This window comes from Gorilla gorilla, chromosome 5 (assembly GCF_029281585.2).
Source record: "Gorilla gorilla gorilla isolate KB3781 chromosome 5, NHGRI_mGorGor1-v2.1_pri, whole genome shotgun sequence".
Taxonomy (NCBI): domain Eukaryota; kingdom Metazoa; phylum Chordata; class Mammalia; order Primates; family Hominidae; genus Gorilla; species Gorilla gorilla.
Genome location: NC_073229.2, coordinates 70,029,518 through 70,040,311, shown reverse-complemented (window position 1 = coordinate 70,040,311; position 10,794 = coordinate 70,029,518).

The following is a 10,794-nucleotide window of genomic DNA, read 5'->3' as shown; positions in this document are numbered from 1 at the left end:
ACCGTTATATGGTTTGAATAGCTTCTGAAGAATTTTTCAAGTTACTTAAAAGAATCATGTGACTTTATGGGGGGCCTCGGTCATATGGACCGGAAGCTGCTTTCTGGTGGCAGATGTGGCTCTGAAGTTGTGCCAGTTCTTGGCTATAAGATTGCTGAGGTACTTTCTTCTCCGTTTTTGCTGAGGGGTGATCCTTTACCACAAAGCAGGAGATATTCTTTGGTTCGTTAGGACAAAGGGATTTTTTTCTTAAAGGGAGTAGTACAAAATTATTGGGGAATTCTGTTTTATCTGGGATTTTTTTTTTCCCCTCACTGATGCGAGCGAGATCTAAGTCCTACTGGAAGTGGTCTAGAGAGCACAGTTTCAAAAGAGAGTGCAGTGGTACCAGAAGGAGGAATTTGCCATTTGTTGAGCATTGGCAATAAGTCAGAAGTTGTGCTAGGTATAGCAGTGGGTGCAAAAGTGGCGCTTTCTGCTCTGAGGCTTCTAGGCTGGGGATATGTCAATATGTTGGTGAAAATTTCAAAATATAAAGTATACAGCTGGGCACGGTGGCTCCTGCCTGTAATCTCAGCACTTTGGGAGGCCGAGGCAGGCGGATTGCTTGAGTCCAGGAGTTTAAGGCCAGCCTGGGCAACATGGCGAGACCCTGTCTTTATTAAAAAAAAATTAAGTATGATTATATACCAAACGAGGGCACACACAGAGATATAGGAATCCAGGGAGGACCATGAGGATGTCAGGTGCTACTGATGGGGTACAGCTATGAAGAACAGTTCTAGGAGTTCTTAGGGATCTCCTCAAGTGATTTGTTCTAGAAAGGCAAACATTCTGTCAATAGGACTCTTAGTCTGTCCTTCACCTCTGAGGAAACTGAGGCACAGAGTGGGGGGATATGTGCACCTACCATTGTGAGAACAGCTGTAGTATCAGGTTTACTTTGCTGACCATTTCATCACTCTGCAAGCTAGTCAAAAGAATAGTAGGTAGAAGACTATATAGCAGCCACGATAGATACTAATTGTATTAAAATAGCATGATTCAACCTTTACATTGAGTTTTAAGAAACTTGTTTATGTAGTTCCCAGCTTACAAGAACAGAAAAGAGCTGGTAAGCTTTTCCAGGATAGGTTCTTGCTTGTTGACAGGTGATCCACTGCAGGACCTACTGTGGGGACCTGAAAGAGGCTGCTCAAGTGGGCTGACATGTCTCAAGGCCAGTCACCCCCGAGGGTATCGCTGTTGCCACCCTGCAGAGATTGCAGTGGTGACCCAGATTCACCAGAGAAAACCACTAAATTATCTACGTGCCTCATTCCAAAAGAGAAGTCTGTTTACATTTAGGTTTGTGGTCTGAAATACTGTAGTTAAAATAATTTGGGGAGCTTAGAGAAGTAAGTTTTTGTATCTTGAAAAATGGCACCTTATTCCTTAACTCCCCTGGATAAATGAAGTGGCAAAATGAAAGGGTGGTTTTCAAAAAGGACAATTTGGTAAGGATTGTTGAAATTGAATCTCTTCTCCGCCATTTACCAAATTACTTCAGGTAAGTTTTATGCTACTCTTTATTTCAGCTGTAAAATGGGGATGATTCCTGCCTTGTAGGATGCTTGTGAAACATAATTGGGAAGGCAGATGGCAGGTTCCCGCCTGGCATATTACTACTTCATGGCAGTGGTTTGATTACTGCAAGTTCGAGGGCCCATTAAAACAAAGTGATTCGTTTTGACAAATGTTTATGAAACATGATCCTTTAATCAAAAACATTTACAATGATTTCACCCTGGCTGCATTCCTGAACTCTCATCTCTTCCCTGCCTTTCCACTCTCTGATGGTTCCCACATTCCGGTCAGTGTGGCTCTGAGGCAAGCACTTCCCCCAGAGAGGACCCTCTTGGCGCTAGCTTGGCAATGCATTTTTCAGCTTTCTCCTGAGGACAGTGTTACCTCACAACACGGCCGGGTGGTAGGAAAACATCAAGGGGGATAAAGAGGAGAAAGGTTCACAGAAACCAGTGAATCTGCCAGCCCTCTCTTTCTCATGTCTCCTGAGGAGATTTCAGACTACACCAGTTGTCCTAATGATTCTGAGCTTGTGAAGTGAGCTCTGCCCGGAGGGTTTGGTCAGTAGAATATGGCAAGCACAAGAGTCACCTGTGTGTTGGCTGCCTCAGGTGCTCAGCCCTAACAAGCTCTGTGCAAGCTCTTTCCCTTCCTTGCCATCCTTTCCTTTCCCCACTTCTCAAGAGCCAGGTAACGCCATGTCTGCTGTACATGTAGGGAAGTGGGGAGGGTGGAGCGTTAAACTCTGGTTGCATAGGAAATCTCACCTGAGAGCCAAAAGGTTGGCAGGGTGACATGAGCCCTGCACTGGTAAGCAAAGGCATGTGCATCTGAGTTCCTTTTCTGACACTAGTTACCAGAGTTAACATGCCAAGCTAGGCTGGCCACTTAGAGGAAAGTGCATGGTTTCTACATCTGGAAAAGGAGGTGGTTGAACTACGTGATTTCTGAGGTCCCTTCTGGTAATGAATGTGATTTTCTTTCTTTTTGAAATTGAGATAGAGTCTTGCTCTGTAGCCCAAGCTGGAGTGCAGTGGTACAAACATGGCTCACTGCAGCCTCAACCTCCTGGGCTCAAGTGATCTTCCCTCTTGAGCCTCCTGAGTGGCTGGGACCACAGGTGCACATCACTCTGCCCAGCTAATTTTTACATTTTTTGTAAGGACGGTGTTGATGTTGCCCAGGACGGTGTTGATGTTGCCCAGGCTGGTCTCGAACTCCTGAGCTCAAGTGAGCTTCCTGCCTCAGCCTCCCAAAGTGTTGGGATTATAGGCATGAGCCACCATGCCTGGCCATGATTTTCTTTACATTCAGTGCCAGTTCCACCCACAAGACGTTAGCAGTGGCACCACTTGATAAAACCTGGGTTGGACTGCTTGGAGAGGCAGGTCAGAATGAGTTGTTGGTCACCATGTTAAATATGCCTTTTAGGGACAGTGATTTCTGTGCTTCCTTATTTTGTGGATAGTGTCCCAGGATGTTGCCAATTATTTCAAGAGATTTTATTGAATTTCTAGAAACACTTTTTTTTTTTTTTTTTTTTTGACACAGAGTCTCACTTTGTCACCCAGGCTGGAGTGTAGTGGCATGATCTTGGCTCTTGGGTTCAACTGATTCTCCTGCCTTAGCCTCCCAAGTAACTGGGATTACAGGCGCTTGCCACCATGTCTGGCTACTTTTTGTATTTTTAGTAGAGATGGGGGTTTCACCATGTTGGCCAGGCTGGTCCCGAGCTCCTGACCTCAGGTGAGCCGCTCGCCTTGGCCTCCCAAAGTGCTGGGATTACAGGCATGAGCCGCTGCACCTGGCCATGCTGGAAACACTTTAGAACAAAATTAATTTTAACTCCATTTTAAATTCCTGAAAAGTAAACCTGGTTTACTTTCTTTTTCAGGTCTGGCGCCTTAGTGATGTGTCTTGGATTCTGGCTGGTCCATTATTAACCAGCGTGTAATCCTAGCTCATTCTCTTCAGTCTTTTTGTGAATATTTTTACTATTAAGTTCTAAGTATTTTCCCACAGCCTGTAGGGGGATATTAGCCTCTGCTGAGATTTACCATTCTGATAATAGTTCTCCCAGCAGGTACATTTTGTAGCAAGCTAAACCTTCCTAGCTTGAAGTACCACTATTTAACCTTGCAATAGAAAGGTCAGCTCCTGTAATCTTGCGTATGTGTGCTGCTTTTCTAGTAATTTCAGTGCATGTAGTCCTGAATAGGAACCACAATAAAACCTGATAAAAACTTCCAAAAACAAAAGTGTGTGGTTATTTTTTTTTTCTCTTTGAGACAGTCTTGCTCTGCCGTCCAGGCTGGAGTGCAACGGTGCAAACACGGCTCACTGCAGCCTCAAACTCCTGGGCTTAAGCAATCTTTCCACCTCAGCCTCCCAGACAGCTGGGACTACCATGCCTGGCTAATTTTTAAATCTTTTGTAGAGATGGGGGTCTCTATGTTGCCCGGGCTGGTCTGGAATTCCTGGCCTCAAACAATCCTCCAACCTCAGCCTCCCAAAGTGCTGGCATTACAGGCATGAGTCACTGCACCTGGCCTATTTAAAGAAAATATTACTATGAATATAACATGGAATATTCAGGAAGCTAGAGAACAAAAATTACCTTACTGCCCTAATATAACTACTATAACTCAATTTGGTGAATCTTAAAACCAGTTTTAAGAGTGACACTTCATAGTATATCCAATTGTATAAGCAAGTTTCAGATTAGGCATTTGAGATTAACTGGTTTAGGAATTTAGGGACGAAAAATGTTTTTGAAACTGAACTTAAAAGTCAGATGTTTGAAAATCTGATTGCAGGAGAAAGGCAAATGTTGACAGGTCACATTTAACCCTAAGGGAGAATAAAAAGCTGAGAAAATTAGAGTTTAACATAGGGATGATGTATATAGGTTCTAAACTCCCAACCAAACTTTGGCTCCCAGGCACAACTTTATGTACTCGTGTGTGGGGCAGATGAGAAGTGACGGCCCTGCTGCTATATACTAGGCACCATATAAATTATAATAATTAAATCTTCCACTCTGTGACGTGGATTTTATTGTCTCAATTTTATAGAGAAGGAAATAGGCCTAGAAAGATTAGATAATTTGCCCAGGGTCTCAGAGCTAGAATGTGGAGATCCTACTGGTACTCTTGATTCTTAACTATGGTTTTTTTTTTTTTTTTTTGAGACAGAGTTTTGCTCTTGTTGCCCAGGCTGGATTGCAATGGCACGATCTCTGCTTGCCACAACCTCTGCCTCCCAGGTTCAAGTGATTCTCCTGCCTCAGCCTCCTGACTAGCTGGGATTACAGGCATGCGCCACCACGCCTGGCTAATTTTGTATTTTTAATAGAGACAGGGTTTCTCTATGTTAGTCAGGCTGGTGGTGAACTCCCAACCTCAGATGATCCACCCACCTTGGCCTCCCAAAGTGTTGGGATTACAGGCGTGAGCCACCGTGCCCAGCCAACTACTATGTTCTAACCAGCATACTGTGTGCTCCCTTCAAAGGGCTGGGAGTGCTCAGGGGAGCTGGAGGTGGTCAGAGCTACATCTATGAGTGAATCTCGTGGATGGGATGACAGAATTCTAGTGTGACGAGGCGTGTGGGTATCGGCATTCAGAGATGAAGTGGAAGACCATCCATAGCTGGTGATGCTGTCTGAGCCATCTCAGGGATTTGCCCTGAGAGCAAAGGGGACTTTTTGGCAGTGACTGGTGTTTGCTATTTCATATTGTCTCACAAAGCTTGTGCTAGTGTAGTCACTCTAGTTATCAGGAAACTGCCCTGCTGGAGCCTGTTAACATTCTTAAACGAAGAACAACTCAAATATTTTTTTTCCTGTTACAAAACTAGGATCTTTTCATTGGTGAAACACTATAAATAACCATAAGAAATAAATAAAAGATACTTATGATCTAGTCACCCACAGAGAACTTATCTGGTATGTTTTTTCAGATACCTGTAGTTGGATATTTGTTATCAGTTTTTCAGATTACAAATTATGCTGTGATGAAAAACCATGTTGCCAAATTTTGGTTCACATGCTTATTTTACTTAGGACAATTTCCTAGAAGTATAATTGCTGGACCAAAAATAGGAACATTATTAAAGTTTTAGGTATACCTCACTAACTTGCTGATTTATATATATCCCACACGTATGTATGAGGATGCTTTTATTGTCCTACGTCTTTGCTGACACTGGGTATAATCCTCAATCCCATCCCTACCTTTTAAAAATTGCCACATTTAGTCTGGTTGAGATTTGAAGTTTATTTTTAAGATCTCGCACATAGACTTCTCATGACGTAATACTTTCAGTAATATCTGCAATTCAGAGTTATGGAAGTGGTTTAAAAATTCTTCCTATTATTAACAGAGAAAGTGCAGAAAAGGCAACTTTTACCACTGTATAAGCTTTGAAAACCTGAGGTGAAAAGTTGGTGGAATATTGCATCTTAAGAGGTATCATTGGCTGGGCGTGTGGCTCATGCCTGTAATCCCAGCACTTTGAAAGGCTGGGGTGGGTGGATTGCCTGAGCTCAGGAGTTTGTGACCAGCCTGGGCAACATGGTGAACCCCGTCTCTACTAAAAATACAAAAAATTAGCCAGTGTGGTGGCACGTGCCTGTAGTCCCAGCTTCTTGGGAGGCTGAGGCTGGAGGATTGCCTGAACTCAGGAGGTAGAGGTTGCAGTGAGCTGAGATCGTGCCACTGCACTCCAGTCTGGGCAACAGAGCAAGATTTTGTCTCAAAAAAAACAAAACAAAACAAAACAAAACAAAACAAAAAACCCCCACTATTATAGAAATCACCTGGTCTGATCTTGTTTCCATTAATCTTCCTAATACAGGCTGGGTGCGGTGGCTCATGCCTATAATCCCAGCGCTTTGGGAGGCCGAAGTGGGTGGATCACCTGAGGTCAGGCGTTTGAGACCAGCCAGACCAACATGGTGAAACTCCATCTCTGCTAAATACAAAACAAATTAGCTGGGCGTGGTGGCACATGCCTGTAATCCCAGCTACTTTGGGGGCTGAGTCAGGAGCATCACTTGAACCAGGGAGGCAGAGGTTGCAGTGAGCTGAGATTGTGCCATTGCACTCCAGCCTGGGCAACAAGAGTGAAACTCCATCTCAAAAAAAAAAAAAGAAAAAAAAACAACCTTCCTCATACAAAGATAAATGTGTAAAAGATAATGTGTAAAGGCTAAAAAGGGTTCAGAATAAAAAGTCCAAAGACTAATTTCATTTCTCATTTTTAGAGAACAGAATTGCTCAGGTATCTTGACCCCAAGTCCTAGGTATCACTTAGAAGGTGCTGCTTGCCTTATACATTTGGTCCTCTGACAACCCCCCAACTTTTTTGGTACCAGGGACTGGTTTCATGGAAGACAGTTTTTCCCAGTCCAAGGGTGAATGTGGGGCTGGAGAGCAGATGGTTTTGGGGTGAAACCATTCCACCTCAGATCATCAGGCATTAGATTCTCATAAGGAGCACACAACCTAGATCCCTCACACGTGCAGTTCACAATAGGATTCCCTCTCCTATGAGAATCTAATGCCCCACTGATCTGACAGGAGGCAGAGCTCAGGGCTATTCCTATTATAATCATTTCCCTCGTTTGTCAGCACATTGTTAAAGAGCTGATAGTGTTAGACCAGGGAAAAATGGCCCTGAAAGAGCTGGAGAGAGGGATCCCTTTATTTGTAGACAGAGTCTAGAGGGAGTCAAGAGGCCTGGGTCCAGGCCAAGCTTCTCCACCACTGGCTCTCTGTAGGAAAGCCATTCTAACTCCCATCATCAGCTGAGCAGGTTGCACCAGATTGTTTCCAAAGACCTGTGTGGCTCCTGAAATCTATGATAGCTGCAGATATCAAAGATAAGGAGATGTCTTGCCTGACTTAATGGCTAAACTAATGGGTTTCTAGGTCTAGGGATGACCTGTAAGGTATCAGAGATGTCACAGGATGACAAAGTTGCTAGTGGTATTCTCCTGAGTTGTTTAACGCAAAATCTGCATAATCGACATAAATGTGCAATCTACAAGAAGCCTTCTCTCCAGCTTAAACAAGGGCTGGGCTCTGCATAGCCAAGAACCATTTCAGTCTTTATTTTTTCCTTGGTGTCCTTTGTCATCCACCTTCCTTTGACACTACCCTGCCCCCAGTCCTTCTCAGGGCCAAAAGCATTAGAGAGAGCAGTGGAATGAGCCCTGCTAACTTAGGAGCTCCTGCCTTCTGCTCTGGACCCCGGAGGGCAGACAGAGGAAGGGCAGACAGAGGAAGAGCAGGCAGGTTCCACTTTTCCTTCCCAGGTACCTCCCCATATTCATTTTTTTTTCTCCTTTGCCCTTCATACATCCTTCAAGCCCTTACCTCTGCACAGATGAAGAACTGTCCCTCACAGGAAACCCATTTCATTGTGTCCTTCCACAGCATTTCAACTGAAATTAGGAGAACCTGAGAATCGTCATTCTGAGTCAGATCCGTGCAGGAGTGAAAGTAACACATTTCTCAGAAGTGTGGTTGTTTCAATGCTCTCACTGGATCTCTGCTGCCTCTTATTCTCTTCTCAATCAAGACCTTCATGGGAAACATACAGTTAAGACACTTGGAATTTTTAGCATTTGGAGTCATGTGATTGTTTTCCACAGAAGAAGGAAAAAACTGAAGAGGGCAGAAGATATATTACCCCACCCCATATACATGTATGCATCCCCGCACGCGCACACGCACACACACACGCAGACACACACACCCCTACTTCCAAGACTGAAATTGTATCTTTAAATGAAGTACCATTTTTTGTTGAATTTCCATAGGATCACAAATTTGGAAGGCACCTTGGAGGTGGTCCAATCCAAAGAGCCCCTCCATGCATAACTTTACTCTGGAACATCACTACCAGTTGTTCATCAAGATTTGGTGTTCTAGAGATAGTCCAATCTCTTTCCCTTTTGAAAAATTTCTAAAGTTTTGAAAATATGTGGTGTAAGTTTTCTCTTCTCTAGAACATTCCGACTTTAATCATTTTGTTGACAACTTTGTGAGTACTGATAGAAATTGAAGGTAGCAAGAAATTAGGTAGAAGAAGAAATAAGCTAGTATTAACATCAAATTAAATCAAGTGAATAAATATCTACAGCTATGGGCAGAATAATTTGCTAGGGGTGTGAGAATGGTGGGAAGGGTAAAAGGCAGAAAGAAGTCACAGTTGTCTCCTTCAACAAGTTTAAGATCCAGAGAGCAGATTAGGAATAAACACTTTAACATGTAAAAAGCCAAAGCACATACAAATAGCCAAAGCACATGCAAATAGCCATTCAAGTAGACAGTTAAAAAGTTGTCTCTCATTGTCTCTAGTTAATTGCTAAATGAAATGTCATGAAAGTAGGATGAGAGTTTGGAAGAAGGAAAGACATGAGTGGGTTTTGGGTCTGAGAACGTGGATATTGAGGTTGGATAGAACCCAGGTGAGCAGAACTGAAATGGTCATTCCAGGAACAAGACACTAGCCTGGAGAGGGTGAAGACTCAGAAATTCAAACTATTTTGTGGAGCAAAAGCAGAAAATTTGAGTGTGTCGCATGTGGAGGGTTTGGGAAAGGAATTTGCTTTAATAAATGAGGTTGGGGGGCAGGCATGAGATTTGGGCCAATGCCTAAAGGCTCGGAAATTTAATCCTGGGCAAGAATGGAGTGAAAGGTCATCTTTCCGGGCCCAGGCTTGTCATCCCCACCCACCATCCCAAAACTCTGTTGGTTGTCAGTAGAGTTTGTTGTCCTCGGGGAAAGGACAGGAGCAAAAGTTGCTGATCCCAGGTTCATCAAACTGAGGAGAAATTTTGGTGGGAGGAAGCCAGGAAAATGTGACAGTGTTTGACAGATGCTCAGCTGGGCTTTCCCCAGGCATTGCATTCTGGCAGCATGTTGATTAATTCCATCCACCTCAACGCAGGAAATCAGCTTGCTTGCTGAGTAAGTGAAGTCTGCACGAAACCCTGAGGAGTTGCTGCCAGCCCGCGGTTGCAAGGACAGACCACGCCCACGGAGGCCGCCGCCTAACGTTGACAAAGAACAGCCTCAGTTTCCCATTATTCTCTTCATCCCCACGCTTGCCAAAGAGCCTTCCAAAGTAGGAAGATAGGTATGGTTCTTAGCTATGAGGGAGTGAAGCTCTGAGATTTAAGACGTCTTTTTTTTTTTTTTTTTTTTTTTTTTTTCAAATCTCAATAGCCTTTCAAGGATACTTGAGTCTCAATTTCTGTTTCAGAAAATGTAATGTGTTCCGTGAACCTCACTGCAATTTTATGGGAAGTTCAGCACCTTCCCTAATGTTCCCTAACGAGGTGCATCCCAGGCTTTCATGTGATATGAATCATTTAGGCATCTTGTGAAAATGCAGCCTGATTGAGTAGGTTTGGGATGGGGGCTGGAGAGTCTCCAATTTTAACAAGCCCCCAGGTGCGAACAAGCTAGATGCTGCTGTTCCCAGGACCAAACTTTGAGCAGTAAGATTCTCCTAGATTGCAGGATTGAGGGGTAAGAAAGAGCCAACTTTCTCATTCTAAATCTTGCTCTATCCATACGTGCTGCCTCCCCTCCTGAGGCTGTTGTCCTCTCTCTCTCTCTCTCCATATATATATATATGCTCCATGTAGACATCATAAACCTGTTTTGTATATAAAGAGGTTTACCTTAGACATGGGAATAATGGAAGAGAATTAAAGAATTAATTAAAGAATTAAAGCACAACATACACATTGAAACAATTTGAATATAAGGCTCATGACTCTTAGTTCCCTGGTCATCTCAGATACTAGGAGTTTCTGGCTGGCAGCTCTCATTTCTCTTCTCTCTAGGGTTAACTAAAATTCCTATTATTATAATTATTTTGAAGACAAGATCTTGCTCTGTCACCCAGGCTGGAGAGCAGTGGCAGGATCATGGCTCACTGAAGCCCTGACTGCCTAGGCTCAAGCGATTCTCCCACCTCAGCCCCTCAAATAGCTGGGACTACAGGCACACACCACCATGCCCAGCAATTTTTTTTTTTTATTTTGTGTAGAGACGGAGGCCTCTTTGTGTTGCCCAGGCTGGTCTTGAACTCCTGGCCTCAATTGATCCTCCCGCCTCAACCTCCCAAAGTGCTGGGATTATAGGCATGAGCCACTGTGCCTGACCATATTATTTTTTATGTGTAGCAATTTCCCTGTCTTTACCCTG